Here is a 24,052-nt window from a genome sequence, read left to right as displayed (position 1 = left end):
AGAAGGGGGCAGAGAGTGCCCCACTTGCTAGTCTTATCAAGGCCTTATATAATTTTTCAGTTGGTTACGAACAATAGAAAGGTCTTACCAGACCAGCTCCCACAACATCCTAAGATAACGGGATTAGTCTGAAGGTTGCTGTAAAAAAGGAGAAATATGTCCTCAGTTCAGTCCCTCAGTCGTGTCCAACTCTTTGAGACCCCATGGACTTCACAGCACGCCAGGCTTCCCTGTCCATCACCAACTCCTGGAGCTTGCTCAAACTCGTGTCCATCAAGTCAGTGATAGCATCCAAACCTCTCATGCTCTGTGGTCCCCTTCTCTTCCTGCCTTCATTCTTTCCCAGCATCAGGATCTTTTCCAATGAGTCAGTTCTTTGCATCAGGTCCCCAAAGAATTGGGAGTTTCAGCTTCAGCATCAGTCCTTTCAATGAATATTCAGGACTGATTTCCTTTAGGATGGACTGGTTTGATCTCCTTGCAGCCTAAGGGACTCTCAAGAGTCTTCTCCAACACCACACTTTGAAAGCATCAATTCTCCATCATTACTTATAAAAGGTTCAAATTCTTTAACACAGCAAAGCCCTCGGTAATGGGAACTCACTCTTACCTTCCTAGTGTCATCTCTTGCCTCCACCATTCTCCTGCAGTCAGCCACACCAAACATTCATTTCAGCAAATGTAGCCCTCTTTTACATTGTACCATGCTGTCCCTTCCTTCCCCAGGTGGCACAGAGGTAAAGAATCTGCCGGCTATTGCAGGAGATGCAAGAGACGTGGATTCGATCCCTGGGTTTGGAAGACCCCCTGGAGGAGGAAATGGCAGACCATTCCAGTATTCTTGCCTGGGAAATACATGGTCAGAGGACTCTGGCAGGCTGCGGCCCATAGGGTCGCAAAAGAGTTGAACATGACTGAGCATGCACTCATGCTTGCTGCCCCACAGATGTTCTGTTTTCTGCTGATCACCTGCTGGGCTTCAGCTGATTCACCGACTTCCTGACCTCTAAGCAAAGTCAGGGGCTTTCTCCTCCCTCTTCCCCTGGTTCTTCAATCATACTTCTATCACCACTGTCATCACAGTTTACTGTGGCTGTTCATGTTTCTGTCTCCTGCATTAGATTATGAGTCCCTTGAAGGCAGGGAGCAGATCTCAAGATGAAATATCTTCCTAGTGTCTGACAGATATTAGTTATCTGGGAAATGTTAAGAAAAAAAGCAACCTTCTTACACTGGGGCCTCTGTAGTTCCCATCTTTCACTCATTTCCCTTCATCCTTCTTGAATGAATTTTCAATACCATGTAACTATCCCCACCCTTTACTTCCCATTCACCTTTCCAACTTGGGGTACTCAATTCAGTTCTACCATCTCTGCTTCCAACAGGCAGTCTTGGAAAAGTCAGTGTTCCTGGCATATTGCCAGACTCCATACACACTTTGCAGTACTTGACTTACCTGATTTACCCCATGCCTTTAACACAGGAGCTACTCTCTTTATTGCAAACCAAGCATTCTCTCCCTCTCTGTCTGACACTGGGCACTCCTCTGCCATCTCTACTTCTTTGTCCTCCTTTGTAAATTCTTCTCTGCTTGCCCTTCTTCAAGGTTTGATCCTTAGTCCACCTCTATCCTTTTTTTCCCTATGCTCGGTGTAGAAAATGTTCATGGTGTCATTTCAGCTCTGCAGGTTTAGTTTTGCTTTGCCATGTGGGATTTTAGTTCCTCAAGGGATCAAACCCCCTTCATCGGAAGCTCAGAGTCTTAATCACTGGACCACCAGGGAAGTCCCCCGTGCTTGTGCTAAGTTGCTTCAGTTGTGTCCGACTTCTTGAGACCCTGTGGACTCTAGCCCACCAGTCCCCTCTGTCCATGGGATTCTCCAGGCAAGAATACTGGAGTGAGATGCCATTTCTTCTTCCAGGGGCTCTTCCCAGGGATCGAACCTATGTCTCATGTCTCCTGCCTTGGCAGGTAGGTTCTTTACCACCAGCACCACCTGGGAAGCCCGAGGAAATCCCCTCGCTCTGCAGTTTTCACTACACTGACTTTCTAATATGTCTCCCAACTACATCCAGCCCCTACCTCTCATCTGCACTTCAGACTTGAATATCCACCTGAAATAGGAGGGCAGCAGGGTAGCAGCCATACACAACCTTTAAAAGAATGACATAGCCCAAGGACACAACATAAGCTGATTAGAACCAAATAGGCCCAAGATGGCAGACAAGTCAACTTCTACTAGACCTTGAGCCTCAGTATACGCTCGCTTATTGCTTACTGTAACACATCAGCAAGCTAAATGACACACCCACAGGCTTCATGACAGTTCCAAACCAAGCATCAGAGGCCAAAAGGTGGGTGGTGGCCCAATTCCTGGAGGTCCCCTAGCCCTTGCCCAAAATAGCTGGAATATTCCTCCTACTCATTAGCCTATGAAATTACCCAGCCATATAAGAACTGACAACCCAACATCATGGTGCTGTTCTCACCTTATGAGACGGCTCCCACTCAGTCTGTAGAGTGTGTTTCTCTCTAAATGAATCTATTTCTTACCTAACACTTTGTCTCACTGAATGCTTTCTGCAGTGAGACATCAGGAACCTGAGAGTTGTTGTTCAGTCACTCAGTTGTGTACAACTCTCTGCAACCCCATGGACTGCAGCATGTCAGGTTTCCCTGTCCTTCAGAATCTCCCGGAGGTTGCTCAAACTCACATCCATTGAGTCGGTGATGCCATCCAACCATCTCATCCTCTGTCACCCACTTCTCCTCCTGCCCACAGTCTTTCCCAGCATCAGGCTCTTTTCCAATGAGTCAGCTCTTCACATCAGATGGCCGAAATATTGGAGCTTTAGCTTTAGCATCAGTCCTTCCAGTGAATATCCAGAATTGATTTCCTTTAGGATTGACTGGTTTGATCTCCTTGCTGTCCAAGCGGCTCTCAGGAGTCTTCTCCAACACACAGTTTGAAAACATCAGTTCTTCAGTGCTCATCCTTCTTTATGGTCCAGCTCTCATATCCATACATGATTACTGGAAAAACCATAGTTTTGACTAAACAGATCTTTGTCAGCAAAGTGATGTCTCTGCTTTTTAATATGCTGTCTAGGTTTGTCGTAGGTTTTCTTCAAAGGAGCAAGCGTCTTAATTTCATGGCTGCAATCACTATCCACAGTGATTTTGGAGCCCAAGAAGATAAAACTTGTCACTGTTTCCACTTTTCCCCCCATCTATTTGCCATGAAGTGATGGGACCAGATGCCATGATTTTAGTTTTTTGAATGTTGAGTTTTAAGCCAGCTTTTTCACTCTCCTCTTTCACCTTCATCAAGAGGCTCTTTAGTTCCTCTTCTCTTTCTGCCATTAGAGTGATATCATCTGCATTTGTGATGTTGATATTTCTCCTGGCAATCTTGATTTTAGCTTGTGCTTCATCCAGCCCAACATTTCCCATGATATACTCTGCATATAAGTTAAATAAGCAGGGTGACAATATACAGCCTTGATGTACTCCTTTCCCAATTTTGAACCAGTCTTTTGTTCCATGTCCAGTTCTAACTGTTGCTTCTTGACCTTTGTATAGGTTTCTCAAGAGGCAGGTAATGTGGTCTGATATTCCCATCTCTTTAAGAATTTTCCACAGCTTGTTGTGATCTACATAGTCAAAGGCTTTAATGTAGTCAATGAGCAGAGGTAGATGTTTTTCTGGAATTTTATTAGTTTCTCTATGATCCAATGGATATTGGCAATTTGATCTCTGGTTCCTCTGCCTTTTCTAAATCCAAGTTGTACATGTGGAATGTCTTGGTTCATGTAGTGCTGAATCCTAGCCTGAAGGATTTGGAGCAGTACCTTGCTAACATGAGAAATGAGCACAGTTGTACTGTAGTTTGGGCATTCTTTGGCATTGCCCTTCTTTGGGATTGGAATGCAGACTGACCTTTTTCCAGTCCTGCGGCCACTGCTGAGTTTTCCAAATCAGCTGACATACTGAGTGTGGCACTAAAGAGCATCATCTTTTAGGATTTGAAATAGAAAGAAAGAAAGTGAAGTCGCTCAGTTGTGTCCGACTCTTGGCGACCCCATGGGCTGTCGCCTACCAGGCTCTTCTGTCCGTGAGATTTTCCAGGCAAGAATACTGGAGTGGGTTGTCATTTCCTTCTCCAGGGGATCTTCCTGACCCAGGGATTAAACCCAGGTCTCCTGCATTGTAGGCAGACACTATACCGTCTGAGCCACCAGGGAAGTCAAAAAAAAAAAAAGAAAGAACATGAGTTCAAGATGTAATCTACGTTTCTAAGTTGCATGATTTCACAACTGCCCACAGGACATATATATATACGTTGCATAACTCCCTTAATCACCAGTGCTAACCTGCATGAAACATCTGCCCTCTAGCCTTCCTCATCACTGTGCACCCCTCCCCCTCCACACCAAAGGCTCCTTCTGGATTCATCCTGTGAGTCAGCAGAACCACCAAGCAATCAGTCAGCTTCCAGCCATCTGTGCTTTCTCTCGCCTCCCTCCTCCGCAGCTAATTCTTGAGTTCTCAGTATGGCATGTACCCTAAGCCCTCCCCTATGAGGAGCACAGATGTTGTGCTCCCCTTTGTTGTGAAGCACAGACCCCACCTTGTCCTTCCTTATTTTAAGCTGTTGAATGGTTTTCTGTCCTCTAAACTTAAGCAGACATTCTTGAGGAGAGCTCAGCAGGCTCACCTTGACCTGGCCCCAGCTCCTTCTCCACTTCACCTCCAGGCACTCCCTGCTTTGCCTGTTTATGCTCTAGTAACCTTGAACTACTTGTAGTTCCACCTTACCTCTTTGTTTTGTTTGTGGTAATCTGTCTGCCTAGAAAGCTCTTTAACTCTTCCTCGCCCTGATGATCTTAATCTTAACTCAAATCTTCTTTCAGGACGTTGTCTCCACCTCTCCAGGCTGGACCACTTTCTCTTGTATGCTCGTGCCTGACATTTTTCCTCAGCTTGTATCACTTTATGCCAGAGATTGTCTTCCTCTGTTACCATTCAGCTCTTATCACTTCATACTGAGACTGTCTTTCTGTGTTACTGTTTCCCTCAGGGAAAGACTAGGGACTCTGGAATTATTCTGCTTGGGCTCCAACCCTGTGCCACACCTTATTATTAATAGCTGAGTGACCTTGGAAAAGTTTACTAAACTCCAAGTTTGAGTCTCCTCAACTAGCAAAACAGAAATCAAAATAGAAACTAATTTACAAAGTTGTTAGAAAATTAAACACAGATGCACAGAGCCTGCCTCAAGGCAAACGCTCAGTAAATGTTTTATAACATGATTATCATTCTTCCGAACTTTGCCTTATCTGTTCTTATCACCAGATCTAAGCAGTGCTTGGCATATTGCAGGTACTCACCCTATAGTTTTTGAATTGAATGAAGTTAAATGAATTAATGAATGAACTGGAGAATATTTATGCATGGTGTCACATTAAGAACGTACAAACGGGCCAGACAGAACAAATCTCAGGTAATAAGTGCCAATTTATCAGTTTTGCAGGTTAAGTAACAACATTCTATGGTAGAAAGAGGCTGATATTTAGGTATTTAGTGTCCTGGTGGAGAACTGCTCCATCCACCCTTCAGGGTGGGAGCATTCACTCCTCCATGGCTGGGAATGTAGTGCTTACTTCTCACAGCTGAGTGAGTAGCCTTCTCTGGTCACTGCTCTGGGCCAGAAACAGCCACTTTATTCAAGTGTAGCCCCTGCCTACATCTAAATACTGGTTGGCAAGAGGGACCTTGCTTCAACTCGGCACAGCTTTGCAGGGCCATCCCAGCTGTAGGACTGGGTGAGGCTCTGTTGGGACTTCATTACAGCTCAAGTGCTCCCTCTGCCCGATCCTCCTTCCTTAACATTTGTACAAATATTAACCCCAAGAACATACCTTGTAACACTCAATGCATAGTCTTCTGTTTTAGGGTCTGTTTCCAGGAGAATTTAATCTGCAACATTTTGTGAACCATAAGAGTTTGGTGAATTACTTGTGTTGTTTTTGTTGATTGTACTGCCGTGTTTGCAGGATCTTAGTTCCCTGATCAGGGGTTGAACTGGGGCCCATGGCACTGAAAGTGCCCTCATCCTAACCACTGGACTGCCAAGGAAGTCCTGCTTTTAGGCACAATGTATATGACAAGTATAGGAAGTGACTCACAGTACGGCTGACACCAAAATGGAAGACATGATGATGATGATTTTGGGGGGTGTTAGAATTTAGACGGGGGTGCCAAGATAGAAGTGACTGGTCATGCCGGTTCTAATCCCAGCTCTTGCCGTACTTTGGCTAAGGCAGGTGGTAAGTCCTTGAGGCTATGTGCCGTCTTGAATGTATTTTTTGTCACTTGCGTTCCACGGGGAAATGCAAGAGTGGAAAGTAAAAACAAAAGTCCCTGAGGTTCCTGCCCATGGCACGCTCCTGGGGAAACTGGTCAACCCAGTGTTGTGACCTTGTAGCCCCTGGCAGGCAGTGATTGAGTCAAGTGGCGGGCTGCATTTTTATTCCTTAAAAAAGGGGTGGTAACACTAGAAATAATGTGATACCTGTCCATATTATGTTAGAATTTTACTTCAGAAGTATTTGTGGTAGAGAAAAACTCACTACATAACTAAATCGAAGAGGTTTTAGTTATTAAGCTTACCACAAGGGTCTTGCTCAGCATAAAATAATTCTTAGCATGCATGACCAGGGCAGGTTGATTTTTGTTTTTTTTTTTCAAATTATAGGGTATATTATAGATTTTTGTATGAATTACAAGGGAAACAGGTATACATTTGACTGCACATAATACACACACATAAAAAATTAAATAATACAGAATTATACAAAGTAAAAGCCTTCTCAGGTGGCACAGTGGTAAAGAATATGCCTCCCAGTGACGGAGATGCAAGAGACACGGGTTCAGTTTCTGGGTCAGGAAGATTTTCTGAAGTAGGAAATGGTAACCCACTCCAGTATTCTTACCTGAGAAATCCTATGGACAGAGGAGCCTGGCAGGCAACAGTCCATGGGGTCGCAAAGAGTCTGACACAACTGAGCTACTGAGCAAGGCACGGCATACGAATTAAGAAGTGGAAGTCCTCCCCCAACCAATTCACCACTATATCAGAAGTAGTCACCATTAGAAGTATGATGTGCATCTGGGAGAATGTATCTCTTGTATATTTATAATATGTAATGAAGTATCTCTCATATATTTATATATTTATAATGTAATATTTATAATTTATAATAACAAGTATATTTATATTTATGGTGAAAATATATAACCATGGATAATGAATCTAAAAGTTAAATTTCTTAAGCTAATAAAGGTAGATATGAAAACCTCTACTCTCTCTATCATCCTTCTGTTCAGTTGAATCTCCTGAGTATATAACATTGCTAGAATATTGCCATTTTTCTTTTTCCTTCTTTCCCAAAACATCCCATGAGAACACTGGTGGGCCCGTGTGTTTCTTTGGAAGTTCAGCTTCTTTTGAAAATGGTGACATTATCTCATCACACTTCAACCTTGTTAGGAGGACTCCTTCTTTCTCCCGCTTTTTATTTCTTGAGTCCCCATGTTCATGCTGCATTGAGCGAGATTTGCTGCTTTCGTCAGTTCATATCACTTTCGGCTCAATAACAACAGAAAACTAGAAAGTTTCAGCTTCTTACCACATTGCTAGTATTTCTCTTTCAGACGGTGGGTACCTCCGACTTGTTCTCTCTCCTGTCCCCAAAACCAACTGCATTTCCAGCAAAAGGCCTCAGTCATTCCTGCAGAAATCATTAAGAGAGAACTCCAAATCTTCAGGCCCATAAACCATGACATGCACTCCCATTGAAAATAATACCAATTTCCTTGGAAAATTTTAAGACAAAAAGTTTGAACATAAAAGATTAGAAATCATCCAGTTTCATTTCACTGAAGATGTATTTTTAACAGCACAGCAGAATGACCTTATATGCAAACATTAAATATGTCAGAGCTATGAGTGACTTAGAACCAAGTGCATTTAGAGACCAGAATATGGACAGGTACGTTTGGATAAATAGATTCAAAGATTTGATGAAAGACCTGGACCAAGTCCTTTGTTTTAAGAGAGAAGATGTTACTGCTGCATTTGAACATTTGCAGCAAACTGGGCAGAAACTAACTGATCTAAAATTCTGCCAGTTAAGTGAAGAAATTTTTTTAAAAAGGAAGGGGCTGTTAGCCAAAGTTGGAATTTTTAAAAAAGGAAGTATAAATCCAGATTTTTCAGGTTTAAATGAAAACATGTGGTCCTTAATTATAGACAGCTACTGTTTTTCTTAAATAAACAAAGGGCTAATTTATATATGTGTTTTCTTTATCATAAGAAGTAGATAGAAATAGATACCAAATTGCTATCTCTGCAGCCCTAACTGCAAATAGGATATGTTTTTTAGATTCTTACCGGCCATTTGCAAGTCTTTAAATCCTTGCTTTGGAATTAGCCTTGTCATTAAAACTCCTCCTTTAGAATGAAAGGGACCTCCCTTCAAAGAAGAGCATCCTGTGGAGTGATGAAAGGCCTGTGCTATGTAATGTCCACCAGCAATGAAGGGATGCAACTATGATAAGAATTTAAATGTAAAATGAATCTGTGAAAGCAATTGTGAAAAACATAAACATACTGAAAACTTAATGTACATTATGGTAGAATTCTTTAGAGGGAAAAATAAAAAGCTACAACAAGTCAGAGAATCAGTCATGAAATCATTTCTCTGAGACAGTAGAACTGATAGACAGGCATGGAAACTGTCTTTTACATTATCCGTTTTATAGGCCTAGAACTTTGATCTTAACGTAGTCATCCTTCTTAGAACAAAAAAGATGGTCCAGGAGGTGGGTAGTCATCTTCAGAATACATAAAGACTACAGATATTTCAATTGCCATCGTGGTTTTGTACCAGACACCATTTAAATTTTTTTCTTAAGTTCAGTTCAGTGCAGTTCAGTCGCTCAGTCATGTCCAACTCTTCATGACCCCATGAATCGCAGCACGCCAGGCCTCCCTGTCCATCACCAACTCCCGGAGTTCACTCAAACTCACATCCATCGAGTCAGTAATGCCATCCACCCATCTCATCCTCTGTCGTCCCCTTCTCCTCTTGCCCCCAATCCCTCCCAGCATCAGAGTCTTTTCCAATGAGTCAACTCTTTGCATGAGGTGGCCAAAGTACTGGAGTTTTAGCTTTAGCATCATTCTTTCCAAAGAAATCCCAGGGCTGATCTCCTTCAGAATGGACTGGTTGGATCTCCTTGCAGTCCAAGGGACTCTCAAGAGTCTTCTCCAACACCACAGTTCAAAAGCATCAATTTTTCGGCGCTTAGCCTTCTTCACAGTCCAACTCTCACATCCATACATGACCACAGGAAAAACCATAGCCTTGACTAGACAGACCTTTGTTGGCAAAGTAATGTCTCTGCTTTTGAATATGCTATCTAGGTTGGTCATAACTTTCCTTCCAAGGAGTAAGCGTCTTTTAATTTCATGGCTGCAGTCACCATCTGCAGTGATTTTGGAGCCCAGAAAAATAAAGTCTGACACTGTTTCCACTGTTTCCCCGTCTATTTCCCATGAAGTGATGGGACCGGATGCCATGATCTTTGTTTTCTGAATGTTGAGCTTTAAGCCAACTTTTTCACTCTCCACTTTCACTTTCATCAAGAGGCTTTTGAGTTCCTCTTCACTTTCTGCCATAAGGGTGGTGTCATCCGCATATCTGAGGTTATTGATATTTCTCCCGGCAAACTTGATTCCAGCTTGTGCTTCTTCCAGTCCAGCGTTTCTCATGATGTACTCTGCATATAAGTTAAATAAGCAGGGTGACAATATACAGCCTTGATGTACTCCTTTTCCTATTTGGAACCAGTCTGTTGTTCCGTGTCCAGTTCTAACTGTTGATTCCTGACCTGCATACAGATTTCTCAAGAGGCAGGTCAGGTGGTTTGGTATTCTTCGTCTGTTATAATAAGCATACCTGAGCCAGTCAAGCACAGACCTTCACACAACAAATGTTTTGAATGCAGTGGCTATTAGACAGACCTTGGCTGTTATTTACTCAGACCTAATGCAGTTCACCATGCCTAGGTAAATAGAAGACATTGCCCCTGCAACTATCAGCACAGCCGGTGCCCAGGACAACATACAACAAATCCTATTGCAGGGATCTAAGCCTGAGGTTGGTGATTTTACACTGAGAGTCTCTTGAATCTTCCTGGCACTCATGAGGTTAAATCCTAGAACATCTAAGAAGAAAGAAAGTAAGTACTTCTAACACAATGCTGGAAAGGGGATAATAAATTCTTCAACATTAACACCATAGTCTGATGCAAATGAATTTAATCTCCTTTAATCTCCTTGGTATTCAGGGAGAAATGAAAGCTAGTGGATTAAATATGCAAGTCTTCTTTTGTTGCCAGTATTGCAAATATGGCAATAATCTTGAATCATCAACATTATTGGAAAGCTACTTCTTAGCTATCTTGAACATATTTCTCTATTGAACATTTGTACACTTGGAATTTTGATAATGAGCCCATTAATTAATTTTAAAGATCCTGAATGTTTTCCTTCATAAAATTTTGATTTTTGGAAATAGACAAAGAAGTTTTGTGTGTATGTTACTACTCCAGTATCTTTTGAAATAGATAAGCTGTTTTACTTTTGCCATAAGTGTATTGAAAGCTTTTTTTGTGCTATCTTAAAAAGATCTGCTAACCATAAGGTTTTTGTGCAAAAGCAAAAGAGATTAGGAATTTTTAGACTTTCTGTCTAATACCAAAGTAGTCACAAGATGATGAAAAATATGTTCTCATAGTAAATATTTTCTGTTATACTTTATAGCCAAATGTTTCAATAAGATATTTCAAACTCTGGAATCACTCCCACTCATATGAAGTTTAAATATGTATTTCTCAAGTCATTAATTCATTAACACATTGGTGAAAGTGTATTTATAGAGCTCAGTGCATTACACTTTCTGCTGACAGTAAGAAAAGAATTCAGAAAAAGATGAGCTGATTTTGTAAACTGGTTGTCTTGACAAGTTATGGATATGTACTTAGTCTAGGGCTCTTTCTTTGAATTAGGGAGGAGGTTAATTTTGGTTTTGTAATGGGCTTCCCTGGTGGCTCAGATGGTAAAGAATCTGCCTGCCAATGCAGGAGACTTGAGATCTATCCCTGGGTCGGGAAGATCCTCTGGAGAAGGGAATCGCCATTCTTGCCTGGAGAATTCCATGGACAGAGGAGCCTGGCGGGCTACAGTCCATGGGGTCACAAAGGCTGGACACAACTAAACAACTAACACACACACATACACACACACACATTGGTGCTTGAAGTGAAAGCAGAATGCCTCTTTTCTACCACCATATTAAAAAAAAAATCAGTATCTTTTAGAGATTATATTATCTGGAAAGGTCAATGGAAAGCTGAAAGAGATTTTTCATTAGTGTGTGTATAAATCTCATACCCAATAAAATATTCAATGTGGAAATATTTGAGCCAAGTTTCATTAGACATTACATTCCTTGCTTGGAATGCATGGCACAGTGCTCAGTCTACCAGCCACCTTGTGCATGGGTTCATTTGGGCTTGCATGGATTATCTAGAAGCCTCAGAAGACCAACACTCACCTCTACCTAAAACACTGCCTTGCCTGGAATTATTTTATTTGCATCAGTGAGACCATATGCAACTTTTAAAAACCTGGGATGCCAGCAATGGTCTCTTCTTCTCCCTACACTTCTTTATCTTTTCTTCTTTTCATTTTTTTAAAAAAACAGAAACCTCTAGAGCCATCAAGTAAATGGTAAACAGTCTCCACCATTTATTAATTCCTTTGGTGTTACCAGCAAAGGATTTGGGGTTGTTCTAAAAGGCTTGATGGCAGGAACTTCCCTGGTAGCCCAGTGGTAAAGAATCTGCCTTGCAATGCAGGAGACCACACCATGGGTTCCATCCCTGGTCATGGAACTGAGATCCCACACGCCTCAGAGCAACTAAGCTGATACGCCACAACTCCACAGCTACTGAAGCCAGTATGATCTGGAGCCTCCCTGCCACGGAGAGTCCACGTGCCACATCAAAAGATCCTACATGCCTGACACAGCCAAATAAATAAACAAGTTAAAAATAGTAAAAAATAACAACAAAAAGTCACGATGGCAGAGCCATCTGTGTGCTTTCCAAAGATGAATTCTCATCACACATTTCACATAAGATGGTCCTGAAAAATCTGGTGGTAGCATTCTGCCCTTTCCTGCAACAATGTGACACCTTGTTCCATTCAGTTAACTAAAAGCTTGGCAATATTTTCTCTAGAGCTGATAGGATAGTGAGTGCCCTTACTAGGAAGCTTCCCCAGGAGTCAGAGTACTAAGGCTGTGCTGAGTCCACCCACTCAGCCCATATTCTCTGGTGTTTTCCAATACATTCCTCAAGTGTTTAGTGTTAAAAAATTGGACAGCTTTTTTTTTTTCCAGTTACTGATACCAAGAATCATTTGACTAGTCCAAAATGGTTTTGAGAATAAAAAGAAAACTAAATTTAGAGAGATATCAAACCTCTATAGGACATTTTATCAAATTCTTACCTCTTCTGGAAGGTCTTAAGTCTTAAAGAAGCAAATTCTAAAAGGGAAAAGCATGTTTAAAAAGGAAGGAGAAAGCCAATTTCCCCCATCATCAGTTTAGTTTATTTCAGTTCAGTTCAGCACATAGTTACTGAACATCCATAGGTGCTAGCATCAAATGAGATGCTGGAGATACCAAGAAGATGCAGTTTCTTCATCCAAGTAAATCAAGGTTTAATGGGTGAGACAGGAACATAAAATGGACACTTTCAAAAATATGGCAAAGACGATTACGGAGTTGTTCTCAGGGTGCTGTAGGACTCCAGAGGAGGATGCTGTGGTTAGTGCAGTGATGGGTAGATGGATGCTGTTGAATGATGATAATGCCTTAACTATGTTTAAAGTGTGAAAAGGAGATTGCAGGCTAAGAAAGATTAAAGTGGGGAAAGGGAAAAGAGGTGATTCTGGGAAGGTTAGAAGGCAATTCAGGAGAAAAGAATAACATGGACAAAGGTGAAAAGATGCAGAATAGGATGTGCTTACTGGAGAGCTGTGAGTATCTATGAACCCTGAGTATATATTATGAAGAGGGGAATGGTAGAGGATGAGGCTGGAAGGACATTGACCACTCAGGTCATTGAGGGCTGTAATGAGAACATGAAGAATATGGAGAGAGTTGGGCCAAACCCTAAGAAGCAGTAACATTTAAAGGCTAGGCTGAAATTAGGACATGGAACAACAGACTGGTTCCAAATTGGGAAAAGAGTACATCAAGGCTGTATATTGTCACCCTGCTTATTTAACTTATATGCAGAGTACATCATGCGAAATGCCAGACTACATGAAGCACAAGCTGGAATCAAGATTGCTGGGAGAAATATCAATAACCTCAGATATGCAGATGACAGCACCCTTATGGCAGAAAGCGAAAAAGAACTGAAGAGCCTCTTGATGAAAGTAAAAGAGGAGAGTGAAAAAGTTGGCTTAAAACTCAACATTCAGAAAACTAAGATAATGGCATCCGGTCCCATCACTTCATGACAAATAGATGGGAAACAATGGAAATGTTGACAGACTTTATCTTTGGGGGCTCTAAAATCACTGCAGATGGTGAGTGCAGCCATGAAATTAAAAGACACTTGCTCCTTGGAAGAAAAGCTATGACCAATCTAGACAGCATATTAAAAAGCACAGACATTACTTTGCTGACAAAGGTCCTTCTAGTCAAAGCTAGGGTTTTTCCAGTAGTCATGTATGGATGTGAGAGTTGGACTATAACGAAATCTGAGCTCCAAAGAATTGAAGCTTTTGAACTGTGGTGTTGAAGAAGACTCTTGTGAGTCCCTTGGACTGCAAAGAGATCAAACCAGTCAATCCTAGAGGAAATCAGTCCTGAATATTCATTGGAAGGACTGCTGCTACTGCTGAAGCTCCAATACTTCGGTCACCTGATGTGAAGAACTGACTCATTGGAAAAGACCCTGATGCTGGGAAAGATTGAAGGCAGGAGGAAAAAGGGACAACAGAGGATGAAATGGTTGGATGGCATCACTGACTCAATGGACATGAGTTTGAGCAAGCTTCGGGAGTTGGTGATGGACAGGGAAGCCTGTTGTGCTGCAGTTCATGGAGTCACAAAGAGTTGGACATGACTGAATGAACTGAACTGAAATTAGGAGGTACCCCCAGACTTCTTCAGATAAAGCATGTGTGTGTGTGTGTGTAAAGAAGGGATTAGAGAATGTACTTCAATGCTTAAACAAAATGACTCTTCCAAAGACCCTTAACTCTGAAAATCCTCCAAGCCTTATAAGTCATTCATTCTTCATCAGGACAATAGAAGGCTTCTAAGAAATTTAAGAGGCACACTCACATTTTCTTCTCTTTTCAGTTTGTGGTTTTGAGATAAAGTTAATTGATAAGAACTTTGGTTGGCCATTCAAGACAAAAACTACTTCCTTCAGAATCTTTTTCTTCATTTCATACAGGAAGGGCATATTGGTGGGTTTGTTCCACTCTTTCCTGGATAGAAATATGGCTTCAGTCATTAGTCATTTATTTCTTTGACCAGAAATTTAACAAATATTTAGTGAGCATCTACAGTATACACAGCTAGGCACTGTGGAGGATAGAAAGATGAAAGAGGCACAATCTGCCTGTGTTGAACCAAAATAATAGCAACACCAAGAAGAATGTGATCAGTGTCTCAAGAGATGGTCACTAAAACTGTGTGATGTTACTGACTGATGTGCTTTGTCTACTACTCTTGGTAATTATGCCTAGAAACATCCAGAAAATACTTCCATGTATCCATACTTTTAAGTCATAGTGATCTGTAGGTCCAGACAGAGAAAACTATAAATTAAACCACATGACCTGTCGGAAGAATCTGTGATGAGAGAGATGAAATTCAGTCAATACTATTGCCATCTACGTTATATGAACAACTCTCTTTGGTAACTTGTTAGATATGCTCATGTTATAAGAGTAGAAAATGCCTGCTTTTAAAAAATAAATATAAGATAATGTGAAGATAATGTTCAAACAATGTTTTTTTTTTAAAAAATCTAAATGACAATAAAAAGTTTAAATCTTTTTTTTTCTTTTTTTAAAATTTATTTTATTTTATTTTTTAACTTTACAATATTGTATTGGTTTTGCCATACATCAACATGCATCTGCCACAGGTATACATGTGTTCCCCATCCTGAACCCTCCTCCTTCCTCCCTCCCCATACCATCCCTCTGGGTCGTCCCAGTGCACCAGCCCCAGGCATCCAGTATCGTGCATCAAACCTGGACTGGCGACTCGTTTCATATATGATATTATACATGTTTCAATGCCATTCTCCCAAATCATCCCACCCTCTCCCTCTCCTACAGAGTCCAAAAGACTGTTCTATACATCGGTGTCTCTTTTGCTGTCTCGTATACAGGGTTATTGTTACCATCTTTCTAAACTCCATATATATGCATTAGTATACTGTATTGGTGTTTTTCTTTCTGGCTTACTTCACTCTGTATAATAGGCTCCAGTTTCATCCACCTCATTAGAATTGATTCAAATGTATTCTTTTTAATGGCTGAGTAAATATGTTTAAAATTAAAAATATTTAAACTGGTTTAAAGTTAGGTAGAAAACAACCAAGCAAATACAAAGCAGAGATTCTTTCTTGCTTTAGCTCTGAAATCAAAGAGTCTAATATTTATGGGAGATAATAAGTTATATTGTCACAGGATTTAAAAATTTCATTATCAGTGCAAAATAAGTCAAACCTATAGTCAATTTCTTAATGTCACAAGCATATATCAACATTTGAATATGAAACAAGTCTATATTTCCTTTCTTGAATTATTCATTTTTGTATCAGAGATAATGTTTATACAAACCAATGAAAATTTGTTGGCTATGAGTACATTCTTTGGTGGTTTACTGTTAACCCTCCAGACATAGAAGCTGTAATTTTTATTTCTCAATTTTCATTTTAATTCACATAGTTTAAAAAAGCCCCTAGATTTTTAAAGGCAGCTAAGCATGTTCTACTGGAGGATCTATTGATTCATCCTTTTGAACACTCACCATGGAGATAGGTAGTATTAAATCACAGCTGAGTTTAGGTACTTTATTTCACACAGCATTTGCATTTTTAAGTAGTGATGGTTGTGAAAAAATGCCTATTTTCGTTCATCAGAGAGAATTTCTTTGACTGAGTCGTTCAATAACAGATCTGACAAGGCCTTTGGTGACTGAGTTCTCTCAAGGCTCAAGCCAATGTCAGCTTAATTGGCCTCTTCCCACCTCATTATGTTGATAGTCTATTTAGAAATTGCAGACTAGCTCTGTAACAGCAAATAACTGGGTTCAGCATGATCAAAACCTCCTGTTTACCCAAACCTGTTCCTTAAAGAAGAGGTTCCTTAAAGAAGAGTGTAAATTTGTCCAGCCCTGAGTAAAAGAAGTTTGTAAATGAATAAAGATATATTTGGAAAATCTCAATCCCCCATTCATTTAGTTATAGAGCTTAATGAGTAGTATTACCTGTACTTGGTGTGCACAGATAAATGCTTCTAATGTCACCTCATCAATGCTTTATGTGTTTTGGCTCCTGCTCTTCTTCAGATCCTCTGTAGCAAGTGTCTGAATAAGTGCAAGTGCATCTTAAACATAACTCCTAAGTTCATTGCTGGAGTTAATTTTGTTTTCATTTGGCTTTGAGTTGCTCAGGGGAGGGGCTGCCTCTGCTGTTTCCTTTACAACTTTCCTGATAGCAAGATATGCATGCTTGCCACTGGGACTCAATGGGCATCATCACTTGCTTGCCATCAGAGCTTTATTAATAAGCAAAGAACTGAAAAATAAGCTTGGTTGGAAGCATGTGATAAAGCCAGATGGAAGGCCTTATCTGCCAGGCAGATTTGGACTCAATATTGTGTGAGTGTGAGCAGCCACAGGAGCTGCATCAGAGGCAGCCAAGCTCAGCAGGTGGACAGCGTGGTGGGTTTGGGGGAGAGGATGGACTAGGCAGTGTGCAGCCTAGAGTTTAGGCAAGAAGAGGCAAAGGCCATACATATAGAATGTAAATGTATATCATAGTGAAGGAAAGCCCTGATCATTAAAGTCTCAAGGAAGCGTTGAGATTCAGAGTTGGAAAAAAATAATTGAGCAAAAAAGGGAAAGGGAGACTATTCTAGTGTGCTACGGACATTAATGGAATTAATGAAATTTCAACAATAAAATTATTTTTGACAAAAATTCATGTCTTCCTCACCAGGTTAAATAGTTTTTTCCTCCCTCCTTTCCTTCCTTGTGTCTCCTCCTTCTCCTCTTCCTTCTCCAACAAACGCTGTCAACAAATCCTACATTTTATTCCACCCCCACCCCACCCAGTGTCTTGGTTTGATTTTGTTGATTGGAAACTACCTTCCTTTGGACTATTCATTTCTGCAAAATATGTTATCAGACCTTGAAATGAATGACACAGAAAAGCTTAAGAATAAATTCTCTGGAGATTTTTTTTCTCAGATAACTATGCAGAATGTTATGGACATGGATTTTTGAAGACTCCTTTTTGTTCCATGATTTCCTTGAACTCCCTTGGCAGAGGTCTGGAAATTCTCTCAGATTCTTCTAAGATTTGCATGTGTGCTCAGTCACTTCAGTCATGTCGGACTCTTTGTGACCCCATGGACCGTAGCCTGTCAAGCTCCCCTGTCCATGGGATTCTCCAGGCAAGATTACTGGAGAAGGTTGCCATGTCCTTCCTCCAGGAGATCTTCCCAACCCAGGGATCAAACCTGCGTCTCTTGCATCTCCTGCATTGCAGGTAGACTGTTTACCCGCCAAACCACCTGGGAAGCCCATCTGAGATCTGTGCCTCTTAAATAAGGCCTGAATCTCGAGGAATGTGACCTGGAGGGAAGTACATGTTGCTTGCTTCCATCGGCATACCCTGCTTTTCTTGTCAGACCCTTCTCCCCTGCTGTGTGTGCATGTGTGTGTGTGATAGAGAGAAAGAGAGAGAGGGAGGAGAGGTGGCAGGTAAGTGAAGTGTCTTTTATCAAAGGTATTAGTATATAGGGCCAGAGGACTGAACACACTCTTGTGTGTTCAAATCTAAATTCAATCACCAAGCAAAAGACTCCATTAAGAGAAAGGAGAATTGGGACTTCCCTGGTGCTATCAATACAGGGGCCCAGGTTCCATCCTTGGTCAGGGAACTAGATCCCCCATGCTGCAACTAAGAGTTTGAATGCTGCAACTGAAAGATTCCGCATGCCCCAATGAAGATTGAAGATCCCATGGACCACAACTAAAACCTGGGTTTTTTTTGTAGGTCACTCAGTCACGTCTGATTCTTTGCGACCCCATATAGCCCATGGAATTCTCCAGGCCCAGAACACTTTGAGTAGGTAGCTTTTCCCTTTGCCAGGGGATCTTCCCAACCCAGGGATTGAACCCAGGTTTCCCACATTGCAGGTGGATTCTTTACCATCTGAGTCAAAAGGGAAGCCTTGTGCAGCCAAATAAATAAATATTTTTTAAAAAGAGAAAGCAGAGGGGAACTCTTAAGTATAGTTGATGCTGATCTGAGAAGTTCTAGAACTGTAATGCTAATATTGGAGTCACTCTTTAGGAGGGACCAGTGTGACTTAGTGAGGTGCTAAATTTACGTAAAAGATTGGAATGGTTGGAGTTGTCTTTCCTGGTCCAAAGTCACCAAAGTAATGAAGCTTAGGAAAAGCATCTCTCCAAAATACTTTGTTTTTCATTTGCAAAAAGGAGGAACAATATGCTCCTTGTTTTGTAAGTCATCAACTGCTCTAAATCTTTAATCAGCTTTATTCCAGGAAAGAGGGAATTGATTGAACTGGATGATTTTCAGAGCTCGTATGCATGTATGCATGCATGTTCAATCGTGTCCAGCTCTTTGCATGGACTGTAGCCCGTCAAGCTCCTCTGTCCAGGGAATTTTCCAGGCAAGAATACTGGAATGGGTTGCCATTTCCTACTCCACAAAGACAGTATATTTTTGGCAAATTGAAGATATATAGCTTTACGGTTTAAAGTTCAGTCTCTAGAGTCAAACAAACCTGGGTTTAAATCTTTGTCTGATATTTTATTAGCTTTATGAATTTGGGCAAGAGGCTTAAACTCTGTAATCCTCTTTTTAATAATCTATAAAAGAAGGAAACAATAGAACTTATCTCTTAGGATTTGGGGGATGATTTAATGAAGTTAAAAACATAAAGTTCTTGGAACCATGCCTGACATAAAGTAAATGCTCAATAATAGTGATTTTTACCATTATGATTATTTTAAGTCTAATTTTTCCTTCTCCCAGATTAATATTGAATTGCTATTCTTTTTTTTAATTTATTTTTGGCTGCATTGAGTCTTTATTGCTGTTCTGGGCTTCTCTATTTGCTGCAAGCAGGGGCTGCTCTCTAGTTGCTGCTCACAGGCTTTGGAGCGTGGACTTAGTTGCTCCGCTGCCTGTGGGATCTTCCCAGACCAGGGATCAAACCCGTGTCCTCTGTATTGACAGGTGGATTCTTAACCATTGGACCATCGAGGAAGTCCTGAATTGCTATTCTTAACTGACTGTGTTTATTCCTATCTCTAAAATCTCAATGTACTGGAGTCAGCTATCTAATAATTTAGCAACATTTTAATTATTTATCAGGTACAAATGACTTTGCAGATGCTGTATGAGAGATGAGAAAGAAATGGAAAATTGAATATTGGTCATGAGACTCCTATTGCTAGGTTAAAGAGACAGAAGATAAATACACAGAAAAAATAGAAGAAAATGTGCAAATGAGTACTTTAATAAACACATTAATTTGCTATTAACAGAATTAATAAAAGAAAAATGAGTGCTGTAGTTTTTCTAATTAACATTTTAACAGTTTTTTGGTTAAATTATTCATACTCATGGGGAAAGTGTAGACAGAACGCAAAAGTATACACTGATATTTCAAGATTCCTTCTTTTCTTATTTACTTTCTGTTTCAGGAACTTCCTTTAGGCATTCTTTTAGAGTAAATCTGTTGATGACAAATTCTCTTCGTTTTATAATGTGTTGATTTCCTCTCCATTACCAAAGGATACTTTCACTGGATATAGGGTTCTAGGTTGCTGGATGTTTACTTTCAGCACCTGAAAAATGTTGTGTCACTTTCTACAAACCCTCATGGCTTCTGATGAGAAATTCTCTGTCGTTTAATTGTTTTTCCCTTTTAGGTAAGACATCATTTGTCTCTTGCTGCTCTTAAGAATTTTTTCTTTGCCTTTGGTTTTCAGAAGCTTGACTATGATGTGTGTTACTGTAGAATTCTTTTGAGTTTCTATTTAGAGTTTGCTTAGTGTCTTCAATATGTATGCATTGTTCCAAATTTGGGAAATTTTCAGCCATTATCTAAAGATGGTTTTCAGCCCTGCTTCTTTCTCCTGTCCTTTTGGAACTCCAATGACACAAACGTTAGACCTTTTGTTATAGTCCCACAGACTCTGTCCCACCCCATCCCCCCCTTTTTTTTCTAGTCCATTTTCTCTCTGTTCTGATTGGTTATTTCTATTGTTCTGTCTTCAAGTTTACTGGTTATTTTCTCTGTCCTCCTCATTCTCTTGTTGGGCATATCCATTAAGTTTTTTTTCTTTTCTTGATTATTGTATTCCTCAATCCTGAAATTTCTATTTGTTTCTAATTTATATCATCCTTATAAAAACTACAGCTTTCTGTTGTTTTCATTTGTTTCAAGCGTGTTCACAATTGTTAAAGTATTTTTATGATGGCTGCTGGAAAGTCTCTGTCAGATTATGCAACATCTATATTATTTCAGTGTTGGCATCTAAACAGATGAACATTGATTTTTCCCCTTCAATGAGATTTTGCTGCTTCTTGTATGATGAGTGATATTCAGTTGTATACTAGACATTTACAGTGTTATGTTATGAAACTCTGGATCTCATTTAAATCTTCTGGTTTAGGAGACTTTCTCTGACACTTTTCCAGAGGGCAAGTTGGTGGGAGGCTGCCTCCTCAATGCCAGGTGGTGTTAGAAGTCTGGGTGCCCACCTGGTCTCTATTGACACCTGAGGGACAGAGTGGGCAGGAGCAGTCCTATAGCTGATAAGCAGGCAGAGGAGTCAGGCTCCCCACTAGGCCACCAGTGACATGGCCCTGGCCAGAGGGAGACGGTGCCTCATTGCTGCTCCCCACCTGGTCTCCACCACACAGCTTTGAAGGCGGAGTGCCTTGCTACCACTGAGTGAGGGTGGCAGTGCACGTCTAACACATATGGGGAGATACAGGGCTGCTTCGTTACCACCAGGTGAGGTTCAAAGTTGAGGCTCCGCCTGTGATCTCTACTGACACTGAGTGAAAAGCAATGCTACTGTCAGGCTAGAATGAAATTCCTGTCTCCACTAAGGGAGAGGGTGGCCTGTTACGGGCCAGCAAGATCTCTAACCCCCTCCCAGCCTTTGCTGACAGCGCTTTGGGTGGGCTGTACATTTTTCTCTCACTTTTGGGGTGGTATCAGTGGAGACATTTGGAAGCCACTCCCCGCTTAGCACCAATGGTGGAGACCAAATGGGGAGCAGGAATGAGTTACCCTTCTCCCTTAGGCTAAGAGTGGATTGGGGCAGGGGAAGTTACTGTCTAAATGTTCTCTATCTTCCTCGGTCACTCCTTTCCGAGTCCTTTGGTTAGAGAGAATTGACCCACTTTGAGGCTGTTTTTCCCCTTGTCTGTGCTCATTGGCTCTTACAGGTGACTGCTTCTCCAGCAAAAAGAAAATCCAGGGGAGTCACTTCAGTGTCCTTCCCCAGGTCCTGAGCTCTCTACCTTCTCTCTACCTGCCAAAGTCTTCTCTTTTTTTTTTAAATTGCTTATTTATTTTTGGCTGCACTGGGTCTTCATTGCTGTGCATGGACTGCAGAGAGTGGGGGCCACTCTCTTTCGGTGGAGCATGTGCTTTAGGGTGTACAGGCTCAGTAGTTGTGGCTTGAGGGCTCTGGAGTATGGGTTGAGTATTTGTGGCTCATGGACTTAGTTGTTCCACGGCATATGGGGGTCTTCCCTGACCAGGGATCGAACTGGTGTTTCCTGCATTGGCAGGTGAATTCTTAACCACTGGACCACCAGGGAAGCCCCCAGAATCTTCTTACGTTTATTTTATGTATAATGTCAGGAGTTTTAGTTTACCTCCTTTTTGTTCCTATCTTTGAGCCATAACTCATAACTGGTGAACATGTAAATTTATTTTCTGACCTTTGTATTATAAGTAATTCTCCACTGAACATCTTTATAACTAGAACCTTAGGATAGATGAACAGGAAAACCAACCTGAAGTATGTGAACATATTTAAACTTTTTGATGTCTTTACCAGATTATTTTCCAGAAGGAATATACCCACATGTACTTTTACTAGTAATGTGTAAAAATACTCATTTCAAAAGATACCCTAGACAACTTTAAAATTTTCCTAATTTTAAAGATGCAAATTGGTACGAGAGTTACAAATCTAACATGGTTTTAAATAATATAAAGGATTAGCATAATTTATTATAAAATAATCCACCAAAAAAAAGGTATAACAATCATAACATCACCTTTTTGAATGCTTAAAAAGTGTCAGGCATGCTGCTGAACCTTTAACATTTTATTCTCATACCAACTTAATGAGGTAAGTATTATGATCTTCATTTTATGAGACTTGGCGAGTAGAGACAATTTGCCTAGGTCACATAATTAATAAGTAGTAGAACTGAAATTTAATCCAGTGTTCTCCAGCTCCAGATCTCTCTCGTGGATTCACTGTGGGCAGCAATAGTGAGCTGATTTGTTTAAATGATTTACAGGCTCATTCACTGTCAGAAATGGAGGGCAGCATTAGAACATTTCCTCATTGAGTATCAGCAGATGGCATAAGAAAAAACCTTATTCAATCTACTGATTCCAGTTTCAATATACAACTATTAATAAGTGGTGATGGAGAAGATCAGTCAAATATGCCAGATCTTCACCTTAATTGCAGACTATTAAAAACTTTCAAATCAACATCTAGTTTTAAATTATGTGAATGATTTATTTTATGAGAACTGTGTCCTGGAAATAGTGATCAAATCTGGAAGAAAACACAAGCTGACTTTTATCAAATTGGGGTTTGGGTGGGATTGGATGTGACTAAGGTGTCAATATGCTAAGGGATGGAAAAAGAGATCTTTTGCTTTTAAAAAATTTTCACTCAAGCCCTTTAGAGTTGAACTTTGATTACCGTTAATGATCTGCTGTGATGACAATGCTTTGAAATACTCAGAGGAATGAGCCAACAAGATACTTCCTTTCCAATCTCATCTAATGTAGCAATTATAATTTGAATCAGAGCCAAGGGAATTATAACAACTGCACAGAGTCAAATGGCAGGAAAACCAAGGTTTATTCCTCACATTTAGACCATCATTAGTGAAACCCTGTGGGCAGTCTGGAGAATATGAAAAATGTCATAAATTGGTGCAGGTGATTTTTAAAGTGGACAGAGGTACAGAATTATTGTAAAAAGAATTTTTATCTAATAATTTGGAAGTCGAGAGAATATGCCTGTATACAGAGATAAATCAGGCCCTGAAGTTCCAATTCAGCTATTTACCACAGCTGATTAAACTGACCCTACATAGGGAGAGATCAATCGTTCCCAGTTGCTGTGGTGTGGTATCATTTGAACAGCCCAGATTTTCCCTTTGTGTCATTTGTTAAAATGGGTGGTGTGTGGAAATGATAAGGCCTTGTTAGACATAAATCAGAGTATGATAAAAATACTGAAATCCACATTTAATGCCTGTTGTTGCTTGCAGTGGGATTCTGATAAAACAAAAAGCCTATTATATATAAAGTTTAAATATTATGCTAATCAGAAGCCCTGC

At 40.6% G+C, this 24,052-nt stretch overlaps 1 protein-coding gene across 1 annotated transcript in view; it reads left to right on the top strand.

Moving 5' to 3' along the window:
• LMNTD1 (lamin tail domain containing 1) overlaps positions 1-24,052 on the top strand; it is a 487,571-nt gene that overhangs the window by 57,644 nt on the left and 405,875 nt on the right. The gene's annotated exons all lie outside the window — the stretch shown is intronic.

The sequence above is a fragment of the Bos indicus x Bos taurus genome, chromosome 5, assembly GCF_003369695.1.
Source record: "Bos indicus x Bos taurus breed Angus x Brahman F1 hybrid chromosome 5, Bos_hybrid_MaternalHap_v2.0, whole genome shotgun sequence".
Lineage (NCBI taxonomy): Eukaryota > Metazoa > Chordata > Mammalia > Artiodactyla > Bovidae > Bos > Bos indicus x Bos taurus.
Note: the sequence above shows the minus strand (reverse complement) of the source record. Positions and strands in the feature narration are given on the sequence as shown.